Source organism: Pleurodeles waltl, chromosome 3_1 (assembly GCF_031143425.1).
Source record: "Pleurodeles waltl isolate 20211129_DDA chromosome 3_1, aPleWal1.hap1.20221129, whole genome shotgun sequence".
NCBI lineage: Eukaryota > Metazoa > Chordata > Amphibia > Caudata > Salamandridae > Pleurodeles > Pleurodeles waltl.
In genome coordinates, this window is record NC_090440.1 from 1,046,557,439 (window position 1) to 1,046,573,027 (window position 15,589).

The following is a 15,589-nucleotide window of genomic DNA, read 5'->3' on the forward strand; positions in this document are numbered from 1 at the left end:
CTCCCACTGAAATTAATGGAGCTAAAAAATACCACTACCAGTGCATAAGGACAATTATGAAAATAGAAGTGAATCCTGGTTTATGAATGTCAAAAAATAAATGTTATAATTTTAGAAGGTTTTAGTATTTCACTATACTTATACACATATAAAACAATTGTTTAAGGTACAAATAATACAAATAACATATCCCACCCAGCTTCAAACATATGGAATACTCCTGCTGCTGCAATGGGGCTAGTGAGTGAACAGTCCACCACATGCATCATCAGGTGAAAGACATTAGCACGTCAACCAATCACACATTGCCCGCCTAAATAAGAACAAAAGTCATACACCAAAAAACAATTGGTCTCATTATATTGGGGAATATCTTTGTAGCTTCATTCTCATTTTGAGAGGAGAGACAGGATTTGCTAAGAAGACTGTTTAGGTGTAGGTTAAGTAATTTTAAATGTAATGTGTTTTAGTGAGTGTGATGTGTTGTTAGATAGGTAGATATGCGTGGTAATGCCAGTCTCTGAAGGTTAGCAGTAAAGACATGATTGCATTAATGGTAATAGAAGAACTAGCTACAAGAGAGGGCTGTTTAATTCTTTCCTGACCTTATGCTGGGGTTCTCTGGAACAGGCTGGCTGTATAGCAAATGAGGGTTCATGATGGTAAGAACGCCCCCATTGTGGTAGACGAGTAGAGACAGGATGCAGTTCCACTCCAGGAAGAGCATTTGCCACATTAAGTCTGCCTTAGTACAGAGCTCCACCAACAATGGATTGACATGCTGTGGCATGTGGCCACCCTCCCTACTCTACTGATGGTGTATCAAGGCACCCCATGTAGTTCCTTGTAATGATCAACAAAAAAGATAACTCCAAGATCTGTCTCTACCTCAATGAAGTTACTCTTCCTCTTGAGTGGGGTGGACTGCATCTTGGAAACTGTAGTTATTATGTTGTGTCATTTTAGTTAGACAGTCCAAGGAGAAGAAGGCAGATCCTAATGCCCAGGCTGTATTTATGTATTTGCAGTGTTAATGTGTGTCAGCTTTTTGTAATATGAGCCTTGTTTATGCCTTTTCCCTATTCCCTACCATTTGGGGTTCTCAACCCAGTTGGTGGAGATCTCCACTACCTGGGCAGAGAAATCCCCTAGCATAGCATATAATCTAACTGTAAATCTACTGCATGGTTTTATTTCAATGGTAGAAATCTCCTCCCCCTCATACATGCAATCGCTATGTAGAGATTTCCACCAAGAATTGGTGTGTCATCTAAGTGGTTAACTCTCCTAGGTGTAGATAGAAATCCATGTGTGCAGATGTAAATTTCCATTTGTGAATTGGGCCAATAGTAGAATTAAATAGTGTTAAATTAATAAATAGTCTTTAGAGATATCATAATTTGTTTTTTTATTACTATCTGATGGTGATATAGATTTTCTTTTTTTAGATGTATTGTTAATAAAATTGAGTGTTTTATTTGTGGGGTTGTGGATTATATTGGGGATTAGAGTGGTAAATCATTTTAAATGTTAGTGTATTTGTTATAAAATGTGGAGTTGTTGGTGTTTGAAAATGATGGGTGTTGATTACAGTTTAATGTTATATGGGTAATTTCATTCATGTGCTGTACTTTTTTATATCAAATTTGCAAATTTCGATGTTGTTTGTGTTTCTGTTACTTGTATTTTGTAAACAAAATATTTATAAAATATTTTTCAGGAAATTAATGTTTTAATTTAAATCAAATATTACTTTTTATAACAAAAGATTTGTGTAAAATTCTGTTTTTATGTTTTGTGATTAACTTTATTTAAGACATCTTTTTGAATATAAATTTAGGTTTTATTAACACAATATGTGTAAATTATTATTAAATATATATTGGCTCCTTGTTAGGCCCTGCACCCCATCCTCTGGAGGCACCCACAGCTCACAGTGTTCAACTGCATTGTAGGGGTTGGCCACATGCCCTGGCCTAAGGCCGGGCTTTTGTCCTCAACACTGTGCAGCAGCAAACCCTCTAGGCCCTGCACCCATCTCTCCATAGGTGAGCAACACCTGCAGTGCCCAGTCTTTGGCAATGTACAGCAGGAGCTGGCAACAGGGCCTGACGTCTGACCTGCTCCCACCACAGTACACGTGGCCAATTGTCATGTATGACAGATGGCCAAGAGGATCAGTAGTGAGTACTTTCTTAATTTTTTTCCAGAATTTGCTGGATTCGTGACTCTTAAGCACAAGGGTCTGAAAAGCCATCAGAGGCTTTGTGAATCCTGCAATGAATGTTTTTGATAAGTGTTTGATTCCCAGGAGGTCGATTTGGGCCCTGCACATTGGCCTGGCAGTCAGGGTCGACTCTCTTTGAAACATATGTCCTTTTCCCTTTTATTTTTTTCCAAAATAATGGTTAGTGCACTGTGTTTGGTACTGACAAGAGCTACAGAAGTTTATGAATCCGCAGGCAGATTTGAAAATCCACAATACAGAATGGAAGAGCGAGCTCCCTAGTCCAATAACATGCCTTTATTTTTTTAACCGGATTAGCAAATCATCTGTGAATTTGTGAATCCATGGGTGATGCATGAATTACCAACTCAGATCATTCTAAAATTTGAACTCTTCATGCCTAGACCAGAACACTTATTAAATGCTAATTTATCAAAAACTACCGAACGGATATACAATATACCAAGTTTTATGCAATTCCTTTCTGCACTTTCTTCTGCATTTAGGAGCAAAGTATACTATGGGAGTTAAAATACGAAATGTCATTTTTGGAACTCTGTATTTTTTTGGCCCAAGCTTGATTGATCTTTCAAAATGTTTCACGAAGATACCAAAGTGCATTAATTTTTATTTAGAAAGTTTCACCAAGATTTATCAAACAGTGCCAAAGCCACTAGCAAAAATATGCCTTTCAGTGGAAAGTCTGACTGAACCCTAACTCCACAGGTGCTATGGTTGCCTGTGTTATATATACATCGGTGATCTCCTGAAGACACTGAGGCCATGATTATGACCTTGGCGGATGGGATACACCATCACAAACGTGAAGCATATCCCGCCGCCGTATTACATGTTCCATTATATGCTATGGAACTTGTAAAACGGTGGGTGGGATATCCAGCACGTTTGTGATAGAATATCCCATCCGCCAAGCTTGTAATCAGGCCCTGAATGTTTGGTGAGTGAAAACTGTGTTTCATGTTGCAACTGAGCAAACTTTTCTATTTTTCAAAAACAAACTCCCAAAGCAGGAGTTTGTTTTTGAAAAACAAACAACTAATAACCTCAACATCCTGAGAGTTTTCTTGCTGGATATGAAGTGTATTTTGTCTATTCAAGACCACCAGGCTCTTCCTGGACTTTGGAACAGAAAATAAAATCCTCACAAAGTCTGCCCTAAATTGGGTGGATGATCTAAGGTACTTAAATTCATGCCCGATGTCCATAAGACTATTTCCACCAGCTGAGTCAACAGTAGCTCTGCTGGCAGAAACATGACAGTTCACCCTCCTATAACACAGCGGGCAGGCAGTCATGTTGGTGGACAGGGTACTCCCCCAGGCTTGTGGTGGACTATACTGTCCACCAAACTCTAAAGACAATCCTTAGTTCGAAAAATGTCTTTCGATTTATTCAAGTGATAAGGGAAATGGTCAAGTCAATTAAAGATCACGCAACTCTGTGTTACGTATTTAGGGGCACATGTACCTACTGAAAAAATAAAAAGAAAACTTTTCATTTTTGATTTTGAAATGCATCTCGTTTTCCTGCAAGGAAAACGGGCTGCATTTTAAAAAAATGCTTTATTTAAAAGCAGTCACAGACATGGTGGTCTGCTGTCTCCAGCAGGCCCCCATCACTGCGAGGGCAGCCATTCCCAATGGGGTCGCAAATTGCCACCTACCTCATGAATATTCATGAGGTAGGTCATTTGCGAACCCATTGAGAATTGCAAACAGTGTTAAGTACACTGTTGTACATCCGGTTTTGCGACTCGCAAATTGCGAGTCGCAAAACCGGATCTTTGATCATGTGGCCCTTAGTCCTTAACTGCAAGTTTTTATTGTACTCATACTGTAAATTAATTAGATAAGTTCAGGCTCCTGACTGGTAAATACTTGTAAAACAGTGTGTTGTTTTATTTACTAATTTTAATCATGAAACACAATTGCTTTCTTTTCTCTCACGTTTAAGACAAGACAGAGTTATTTTTATTATTTGTGTTTCTGGGCTTATTGCTAGCGGATACAAGTCCTAACTTGAGATAAAAAAAACAAAAAGGCAGTGCGATTTACTAGAAAACAAAGAAAAGGCCAAGCCTCCAACAAGGGTTTGCATCATGGAACTTTGGCATAAGACCATAAACGATAAGATCTTAATATGCATGGGCGATGCAGATGTAAAAAATACAAGCCTAATATTCCAGTGATTACATTTCTGTCTGAAGGCAAAAGGCAATATATTATAGAATATTGTGAAACATTTCAGCTGAAGGACCTTGGCTCAATAAATTATCTGGAAGAATTATGCATTGTTCCTAAAGAAAGCCAACAGGGAAACTCACATTGCACGCAATCACAAAAGTAGCACGGGCATGTGTTTGGCATTCACAAATTTTCTCAAATTCAATAAATGCTGACTTGTGTAATCGTAGTAGTATTAAAGCCAATGAGAAAATAAATGTACTTTGAAGCACTTTCATGACTTAATATCAGTTTAAAGACTCTCCAACAAACAATTATGACATTGCATCTGTTTGATACAATTTTGTTGAAAGCCGGAAAAAAAAAAACTGCCATTGTACGATTTCCAGTCTCTGACTGGGCATAGAAAGTGACTACACAATTATACTATTCGAAATCAAAAGACTATGGATTGATAGATGAATTGGGTAATGTGGTCTGGCATTTAACATCTTAGTTTCAGAAGAAGCCTACCGTGATTATGGAAACTGCATTAACAAATGTGTATAATCCTTTGTGAATAAGGCCTTGATGCTGAAGTAACAAGGAAGAGCAGGCATAGTGGCATTATTGTTTTCTGGCGGGACTCAGTACTGACTATTTCAAAGCAATTAATGAATAAAAGAACCAGGAGAAATCTATGTACCATAACCTATATAAAAACATGGCCACATCCTTTGAGGAAATAGTATTAGGTGCCCCAGCCATTTATATGTTTTTCTTTAATAATAATTTAACTTCTAATGTTTCATTGATATTTTATTGACATTATAAAAGATGTCATGAGTGCTGTAATATGTAGGGTAATTAGCAGTACATGACAAGGGAATGAGTTAGATTTACCTTAGGGCACAAGTTATAGTTACTTGAAATAACTCTATAACTGATTAATTTTTATGGTTTTGGGCAAGTAAATCCAAAACCTAACTATAAGGTCCCTGAAACCTTGTTTTTTTATGTGATTTTCTAAGATTTTTTAAATTATATTTCATAACTGTATTGTCCCTGTAGCCTTTGTTTTTTTCAGTGAATTTCTATGGTTTTTTTTTAACGTAAAGTAATTTTGATTACTATACTTTAATCCAACCACAGCCGTGCACAGCATTTGGCTGTTTGTCTCTCTGGGTGTGAGAGTGAGCGTGAGAGTGTCTATGTGGGTGTGAGAGATTCTGATTGTGATCCAATACATGAAAGATACCTTCACCTCCACAAAGGAGTTCAGATTGTTTTTCGATATGGAAGCGCTGAGTAAGCACACTTGCTTTGCCTTCGTCAAGCCCCGGAGTTAGAATAATTTGTCCTTTCCAGAAACGGAGCTTCAAATGGACACCTGCTACATTTATATTTGTAAGTGCTTCCTGTTGAGGATTAATTTCTGTGAAATGATCATCAATGCCAGAATGGAAAATCACCCGCTCGTTTATCCAACAAGAGTATACAGTTTTGCACAAAATGTCTATCCAACTGGAGCACTTTCTACTGGTTAGGTACTAAGTGTTACCTTGTTGAGTAAATGTCCATTGTGGGGGAGAGAGGGATGTGCACCCCACCTCCCCCAGCAGATTTCGGCCCTGAGGACCCCTTCCCCCGGGCCAACTATAATTTCATGAGGGAGGGCCATGTTCCCCCACCTCCATCAGCCAATTTCAGCCCGGGACCCCATTCCCCCTGGGCCCGACTCACCATGTACTTTTTTGAGGGGGAGGGGAGCTGCCATCTCTCCTGGGCGCTCTCCTGAGAGCAATTGTTTCCTCAGTTTCCCTGCCTTCTTCTCTGCAGGCAGGAAAACAGAGGAAACCTCTGCTTCCAGCAAGCAAGAGATGTCAAAGCTCCAAGTCAGAGCAAACAGCTAGCCCTGTGAGTGGGCAGCCGGGACATAGCAGGGGCCGGCCCTGGGGTGTGGCGGTCCCCAGGGCCATCATTGGCTCCATGAGGGGGGGCACACGGCCCCCCTTCAACAATCATAGCCACCTTTGGGAAAATTAAAAAGAGGGCGGGAGACCACACTTTTTTAAAGGCTGAGAAAATTTTCAGACCCGCAGATTTGCATGACAGTATTTAAAAAATAATGCTTTTTAGCCCAGGGCGGCTCATAAGGGACCACTCAACCAAGGCTAGGGGATCAGGGTGACCCTAACCTGTCCTCTTTCCTTTTTAAAAAGTTTTTTCCACTTTTTTTCTGGGACTCAGCTGACGCCAAGTCCCAAGATGGCTGCCAACACTTCCTTGATGAAGTGTTGCCAGCTAATCAGATGTCAGAATGGGGCCAGTTGGATCCGCAGATTATCCGCGTTCCCAGATATCTCTATTTTTTCCCTTTAATATCTCTATTACTACTGAATGAATTTACACCAAATCACAAAAAAGTGTGCTTTTTGGACCAAGAGCTAGGTTTCTGCCAAATGTGGTGCAATTTCATCCAACAGTTCAGGCAGTAGTCATGTTCAAAAATTTGAAAAATCCCATTGACATGGAGAGGTGAAAAAGTGTTTTGTGAGCCCCATTTTTCTCAGCCTCTACTTGACAGATCACCCCAAAACTTTCAACACAGCAACTGAACTGACTTAAGTATACATCTTGAAATATTTTGTGAAGATCTGACAAGCAGCGTCAAAGTTATCGGCAAAACAAAAAACACTCTTCCTCTAAAAAGTAGGTCCTAACTATAACTACCTTCTGGCGACCACCAGTAGGTAATATAAATATATTTAAATATCAATTCTGTCAGACAGTCCTGGTGGAGCACTACACTGCGGGAAATAAGGGGACCGTGCTTGGAAATATAGTTTTCATTCCAGAGTTCTAATAACATCTTTAATGACCTTCAACAACCATCAACGCATTTCAGCTCTTACGAGTCTTGCTCATGGTTAGTGAGTGATTTTACCAATTCACTACAGATACAATCTGTCTGTCCTGCCTACCATAAGACATTCTGGATCTTGTAGTAGATATTAAACCATATTTAAACCCATATTTAAAGAACATAATCCAATATTGTCTCATTTTTGGCTTAACCACTTTATATCAAATTGATAACAGGGCTTAAGGAATGAAGATTCGTCAAGCGGTGCCAAAGTTACTGGCAAAGCAAAAAACGCTGTCTATGGACAAAAATGGTCCTAACTATAACTAACTACTGGCGACCGCCAGTAGGTAATACATATATATATATATATACATATATATATATATATATATATATATATATATATATATATATATATATATATATATATATACCGTCCTGCCCGATGTTGCCGCTGTCAGTGTGGCTGGTGCAGGACTCGTGTCATCAGTACTCCCAGAGAGTAAAATAATTTGTCCAAAATTGGTATAGTTTACAGAACGGCCAACAAAAAGCAACAAACACATTTCGGCTTTTGGCCTTCCTCAGTGTTGAACCACCATTACATCATCACATATAAATGCAATTTCAAGGGGCAGCTTAGTGCACTGAAAATGAACAATAGACTAGAAAATGCTTATCGGCGGCCCTAAAACATGGCCGCCATCTTATTGTTACACATATTCAAATTCATTCATTCTTTGCTTGACATGATATCGCTCAACACTTTAAATGGCGTGAGTGGCATAGCATTTATACTTGACAATAATCATCTACGTGCAAGAAAATCCCACATTAAACCTCATGTCATGGGTGTATCGATTTAAAGCTGTGAATAATGCTATCCCTTTATATCTTCTCAATCACATAAGAGTGCACTCACAAGGAATCTATCTAATGTTGTCTCACAGACCCACTCAGGCCCTCCCACACCCACTCATAGACCCACTCAGGCACTCAGGCTCCCACTCACAAACCTACTCAGACCCTCATGCACCCACTCACAGACCCACTCAGACACTCATGCACCCACTCACAGACCCACTCAGACCCTTATGCTCCCACTTACAGACACTGAGAGACCCACTCAGGCAGTCAGGCTCCCACTTTTAAACCCACTCAGACCCTCATGCACCCACTCATAGTCCCACTCAGACACTCATGCACTCAAGACCCACTCAGACCCTCAGGCATCCACTCAAAGACCCACTCAGACACTGACGCACCCACTCACAAAGCTGCTCAGACACTGATGTACCCACTCGCCGATCCACTCAGACACTCACACACCCACTCACAGTTCCACTCAGACACTCAGGCACCCACTCACAGTCCCACTCAGACACTGGTGCACCCACTACGAGACCCATTCAGATGCTCATGCACCCACTCAGAGAACCACTCAGACCCTCATGCACCTACTTTTACACCCAGACCGACACTCTCACACCCAGGGACACCCTCTCACACCTATTCTCACACCAAGATAGACAGACTGTTCATCGGTGCATGGCACAGGTGCGGGTGTTGTCAGTGGTTGGCCGCAGGCCCTGTGTCCAACCCCTGTTGCACACAGCCAAAGGCAGTGCAAAGCACAAAGTTGGGTGGATATGTGGGTTGACCTGCTCAAGCCTGGCAGCAGGCCAGGACGTGCAGCCAGCTCTTGCTGCACACAGCTGAAGGTCATGCCCAGTATGGGGTTGAGTTGGTATAGGGTTTAGCTGCATGGCCGACTAACGATTAGTAATGAAAATTACTTTACATTAAAAAAACATAGAAATTCACTGAAAAAAAGCAAGGGTTGCAGGGACTTTATAGTAAGGAAATAGAATTTAAAAAAAAGAAATTCACTTAAAAACCCAATGTTAGGGGGATGTTATAGATAGGGTCACATTTTAAAAGTATAAACCATATAAATTCACCTTTTATAGTTATCTCAAGTAACTATAAATTGTGCCCCAACGTAACTATAACTTGCGCCCTCGCCATGCAGGCATGCGTTATAGTTACTTGACATAACTCTAACTATAACAGGTGAATTTCTATGGTGAGTCTAACAATTCTACGCCTCATTATTGCTGTTCTGGTTAGCCTCCATGCTTGGCTGCCCCTACCCTCCTTCCCCCTGCCCTCCGATTTCTGTGTGCATGTCCCTGCTCCCTCCTCTTTGCCCACCATATTCCATGGACCTGCCACTGTCAATCCTAACTACTCTGAGTGTTCTGCTGAACTGCCAGTGCCACTCCCACCTGCCTAGCATGGTCACATGGCTGCTGCCTGGTCCTGCCACCTTCACCCTGCCTGTTTGAGATCCATGCTCCTATCCCCTCCCTCTTGTACTCCATGGTTCATTTTACTGCCACTACGTTCTGTCTTCCATGCTCTGTTGTGCTGCAGCTGCTTCTCCCGCCTGCCCTCTGTGGTCTGTTGTGAAGCCATTTCCCCTGCTCTCTCTTGCCTGTGTCCAGCCACTAATCCTCCCTTCTGTCCTCCATGGCATTTGTGCATGCGCCGTACCCTCCCTCTTGCCCACCATGGTCTTCTGTGCTGCCACAGCCCCTCCCAACTGCCCAGTGTTGTCAGCATGCTGCCCCTGACCACCTCCCACCTTCTCTGTTGTCTATGTGTATACCAGTATATTCTCACTGTTGCCTTACATGGTGTGTTGTGCTTCCAGTGCCCATCCTGCATGCCCTCTGTGGTCATGCAGGATGACCATAGAGGGCATGCAGGATGCTCCTGGCCTGCCCTCTTGCCCCCTGCTATCTGTTTTCCATGTGCAAGCCCCTATCCTCTCCCTCCTGCCTTGTCTGGTCCATTGTTGTGCCCCTGCCCCCTCCCACCTGCCCTTCATGGTCCGTTATGCTGCAAATATTCCTCCTGTTTGGCTGGTATGGTCAGTGTGCTGCCCATGCCTCTTTCCCCTCTGTCCTAAGTTGTCCATGTGCATGACCCTGTACCCTCCCTATTGCTTTCCTTGGTCCGTTGTGATGCACTGCCATCCCGTTTGCCTTGTTTGGTGTACTGTGCGACTGAAACCCCTGAGGCCTGTCCTGTAAGGTCAATTTGGTGCCTCTGTCCACCTCTCTCCTGCCCTCTGTTATCAGAGGACATGGCCCTGCCCCATTCCTTCTGCCCTCCGTGACCCAAATGACTATACTTACCAACATTTTGAACTTGGTAAGAGGAAGATTTTGCAAATAAAATGTGTTTTTGATTTTTTTCCATTGATTTACCTTGAGAAAGAACAGATTTTAGGTAAAAAACAGATAAAATGAAGCCCTTTTGGGCTTAAAAACATTGGGAGTCTCCTGCTGAATCTGGTCTGCTGGCATGTATGGGTGTACTGCCACTGCCTCTTCCTTCTGCCCTCAATGGTCTGTTATATTTCCACAGCCTCTCTTGCCTGTCCTGCATGGTTGGTTTGTTGCCTCTACCCCTGTTTCCCCTGCCCTCCATGGTCCGTTGTGCTGCCTCTGCTTCTCCAGGCTGCTGAGCGTGGTCGACTTGTCCCTTCTGCACCTTCCTCCCTGCCCTTAATTATACTAGTCCGTTCCCCTGACATCTGCCTCCCCACAGTATTCTAATGAACACCTAGATTGCTAGCACTTAGTATTTATTACAAAAGTGTGGCAAGCCTAACGTCATCTTCATGTATTCTAAATTGTAATACCTAAAACTTTTCTTTTGGAAATTATAAAAATTAGAGGGTCTCATTTCCATGAAAATTATGGTTAGTACTCTCTAAAAAAACAAAATGACGACATACATTCTGAGTTCTAAAAAAGCAACTTTTCAAATTATTTGCTCTATTTATTTTTTTATTTAGCCACAGTTCCCCCGTCGAAAGACCGCAGGGGTCATTTCGACTTTCCCACTGGGCCTGCGGGCGACCGCCAAAAGGGCGCCCGCCGGCCCAGCGGGAAAGACCCTGCAACAAGGAAGCCGGCTCCGACAGTGAAAATCTTTATGGGGCCCTGTTAGGGGACCCCTGCACTGCCCATGCCAGTGGCATGGGCAGTGCAGGGGCCCCTAGGGGCCCCACGACACCCGTTCCTGCCATCCTGTTTCTGGTGGTGAAAACCGCCAGAAACAGGCTGGCGGGAAGGGGGTCGGAATCCCCATGGCGGCGCTGCAAGCAGCGCCGCCAAGGAGAATTCCCTGGGCCAGGGGAAAACCGGCGGGAAACCGCCGGTTCCCCTTTTCTGACCGCGGCTTTACCGCCGCGGTCAGAATAGCCCTGGAAGCACCGCCAGCCTGTTGGCGGTGCTTCCGCTGCCCTCCGCCCTGGCGGTCAGAGACCGCCAGGGTTGGAATGAGGGCTTTAATCTCCCCATGCCTAAAACCAAAATGAATGTGTCCTTGTGTACTGTTACTGATGCTCATGTAAAGCACTCCAATACCTTCGGGTCAAGTCTATGTTATATAAAACTGCAAAAATAAACACCTTTGGCATTGAGTTACACTTGGGCTACATTTGGGTGATATTTGTGTTAAATTTGGGCTGTTTTTCTCTGGTGGCCATCTTGAGAGACGTACTTGTTATGAAGCTCCACAATTTCCTCATTCACTACAGTATCCTCAGCAGAAAATGTCAAGGCCTTACAGGGGCTGGTAAGACATAGCTGTGTAATTATAAATAAGTACAAAACTACAAACACAAGAGCTCTAACTGAAAACATGACAGAAATGCCAACTGTGAAACTGAACATGAAATATAATCCAGGCATTTTACGCTCACGGTATTTCCCAGAATTTTTTTGGGTGTGCCAACTGCTGAAACAGCCGGCCACACACAGCCCAGGCTTTGAAGGGCGATCGGGGCAATACAGCCGGCTGTCCCTCCGGGTACCTCTTTGGACACAGACTCTACATTTCTTAGTGGGCAAGTCTTTTTTGTGAGTGGGAGGAATGTGATCAGGAAAGTGGCAATCTTTCAATCTAGCCACATTCTCCACCACTGCTACTCTAGGACCTCTTGCCTGTTCCACCACAAGAAGGCTTTCTATCACTGACTCCTGAAATTTAACAAATTTCATTCTTGACTCAGGTGACCAATCCTTGAACACAATAAAAGCATTAAAAGTTGCCAAATTAAATAAATGGATGGCCAACTTTTTATACCACACTTAAGACTTATGAAGAGCAGTGTAAGGTTCCAACCTCTGATCTACTCTATCAACACCACCCATGTGCTTATTGTAGTCCAAAATGCGCGCAGGTTTGCACACTTCGGCAACCTGACCCCAAACAATCACAGAGGAAGTACTCTCATCATGGATGGTAGTTAGCATGTACACATCCCTCCTGTCTGAAAATTTCAGAGCTAGCAGCTCATCATTCTGCAAGGCACTGCACTGTCCCCTCTCAAGTTTTTAACAGACAAGCTCCCTTGGATAGCCTTTCCAGTTAGAACGGATTATGCCACAAGCAACAGTGTCCACTCTGAACAACACCTTTAACAACTGCACTCCATTGTAGAAATTATCTACTTGCAAATGGTGATCTTTGTTAAACAGTCGTCTACCAAGTTCCCACACAATTTTCTCGCTAACTCCAAAAGTGGCCAGACAACCGAGGGGTCAATACTGGAATCCCCACCAGTGTAGACCCGGACATTATACACGTATCCTGTACTACGTTCTGACAGCGTATACAATTTAATTCCATACCATGCCCTCTTGCTAGGATTTTACTGCTTAATAACCAAACACCCCTTGAACAGGACCAAAGACTCGTCCACACTTATTTCTTTGCCTGGAACATACACCATCTACAAAATGATCAAGGACAGGCCTAACTTTAAAAAGGTGGTCACAATCAGGGTGATCTTGTGACAAGGCTAAAGCATTGTCAACAAAATGCAGCATCCGAAGAAGAAGCAAATAGAGATTATGAGTCATGGTTGCAGAAAGTATAGCTGTTGCCATCAAGGGACTAGTAGACCAATAAGAAGCCAGTGACGGCTTCCTTATCAACCCCATCAAAAAAGTCAAACCTAAGAACTTTTTCATCTCTTCCAGATTTGTGGGAACCCACTGTGTAGCTCTAGACTGGGGCCTAAGTTTAACAGCATTGTCCGTCAAATACTACTCAGCATACAAATTAGTCTGCTCAACAATCTCTTCCAAAAATGCATTGTCCATAAACAACTCAAGGAAATTGACAGGCAAAAAGTTTTCCGTATTTACTTCACACCCTGGGAGACCAGTAAAGGCATGCAACTGTGGCTGCTCCATGTTTGGGGCAACCCCGGTGTCAGGTCTTCAAAGGGGAAACCTTTCAGTCCCAGGCTGCTGCACTTTTGGCACATCAGTGTCCTCCTCTAAAACAGGCCCTTTATCTGCACAGACACAGTAATCACCAATGATATCCTACTAAAAAGAAAAGCAAATTAGACATAAGACAACACAAATATCATTGTGCACAAATCTAAGAACAATTTCACACACAAACCTGCATTTAGTATACCACCTACAAACATGTCATACATGCATGTCAACAACACTCCTTTGGAGTAAATTGCTTTTACTTACCTAAAATATGCATCTACGCAAACCGTTGGTCAACTACTGCCAAAACCGCAAGGATCCAGAGCAAAGGAAGGAAAAGCTTTGAACTAAAACAAAAAGAAGAAACAAACTGTTATAATCACAAATACGAATACTTCGCCAGTTGACAAAGAACCCGCCACCAAGAATTTACAGATTTTCCCTTGGGGGCAGATGGGCCTAAAAAAAATAGGCCGATCTGCCCCTGGGGGTAGTAATGTGTCCCCTTTGTGGGGCAACCCTTGCCAAAGGGTCCACCCCCACACAAAACACACACACAAGATCCCTGTTGCCTAAGATGGGCCTAAAAAAACAGACCGCAACAGTTCTGTGCCCCTTTTGGGGGGTGACCCTTGCCAAAGGGGGCGCCCCCCATCACAAAGAAAAAAAAGGGGAAGAAAAAATAATAACTCCCTGGCATCTTGGTTGCTTCTGCCCTCCTTGAGTGCAGATGGGCCTAAAAAACATAGGCTGATGCCATCAGTAATGTGCCCCCTTTGTGGGGCAACCCTTGCCAAAGGGGCCACCCCCACACAAAACACACACACACAAGATCTCTGGTGCCTAAGTGGATTCTGCCCCCCTTGGGGACAGATGGGCCTTAAAAATAGACTGATCTGCCCCCAATGGGGGCAGAAAAGGCCAACAGTTCTGTGCCCCTTTTGGGAGGTGGCCCTTCCCAAATGGGGCAACCCCCAGCACAAAGAAAACAAAGGGGAAGAACATGTTTTAATTCCCTTGCGTCTTGGTGGCTTCTGCCCCCCCTTGAGGGCAGATGGGCCTAAAAAACATAGGCTGATCTGCCCCCAAAGGAGGCAGAAATGGCCATCAGTAATGTGCCCCCTTTGGGGGGCAACCCTTGCCAAAAGGGGCCACCTCCCCACACAAAGCACACACAAGATCCCTGGTGCCTAAGTGGATTCTGCCCCCCCTTGGAGGAAGATAGGCCTAAAAAAAGGGTGACAGTTCTGTGCCCCCTTTGGGAAACAAAAAAAAATAATCCTTGACGTCTTGGCCAATGGGGGCAGAAATGGCCAACACTAATGTCCCCCCTTTGGGGGGGGACCCTTGCCCAAGGTGTGCCCCCAAGACACAAAACACACACACAACACAATCTCTGGGGCCTAGTGGGTTTCGACCCTCCCGGGGGTTAGATCGGCCAAAAATATGGCCGATCTAGCCGCATGGGGGGGCCGAAACATACAAAAAATATTGCCCCCAGGGCAGCAACCCTTGCCTAAGGGGTCGCCGCCCAAAAACATTATTGAAAACAGAATCCCTGGTGTCTAGTGGATTTAAACCCCCTCTGGGGGCAGATCTGCTGAAAAAATGGCCGATCTGCCACCGGGAGGGCCGATATACATGGATATACATATGCACCCAGGGGAGTGACCCTTGCCCAAGGGGTCACTCCCCAAAATAAACTGAAAAGGGCATCCCTGGTGCCTAGTGGTGGATTCCTGCTCCACGACCGCGGGCCTCGCGCACGATCGTAGAGCAGGAATCCATTGAAAACAGGCACAGGGAGAAAGGAAAAACTGTTTCCTTTTCCCAGTGTCTGTTTTCCACCCCCAACTGCCCCCAAGGAGAAGGACTCACCTTAGAAGCATTCTCTCTCCACTCGCGCTGGAAGCAAATGGTTTCCAGCGCGTCCTTGGCAGCATTTGATGACGTCAGTGCGCTGTGAGAGCGCTGATGTCATCAGATTGCAGAGGGGAGG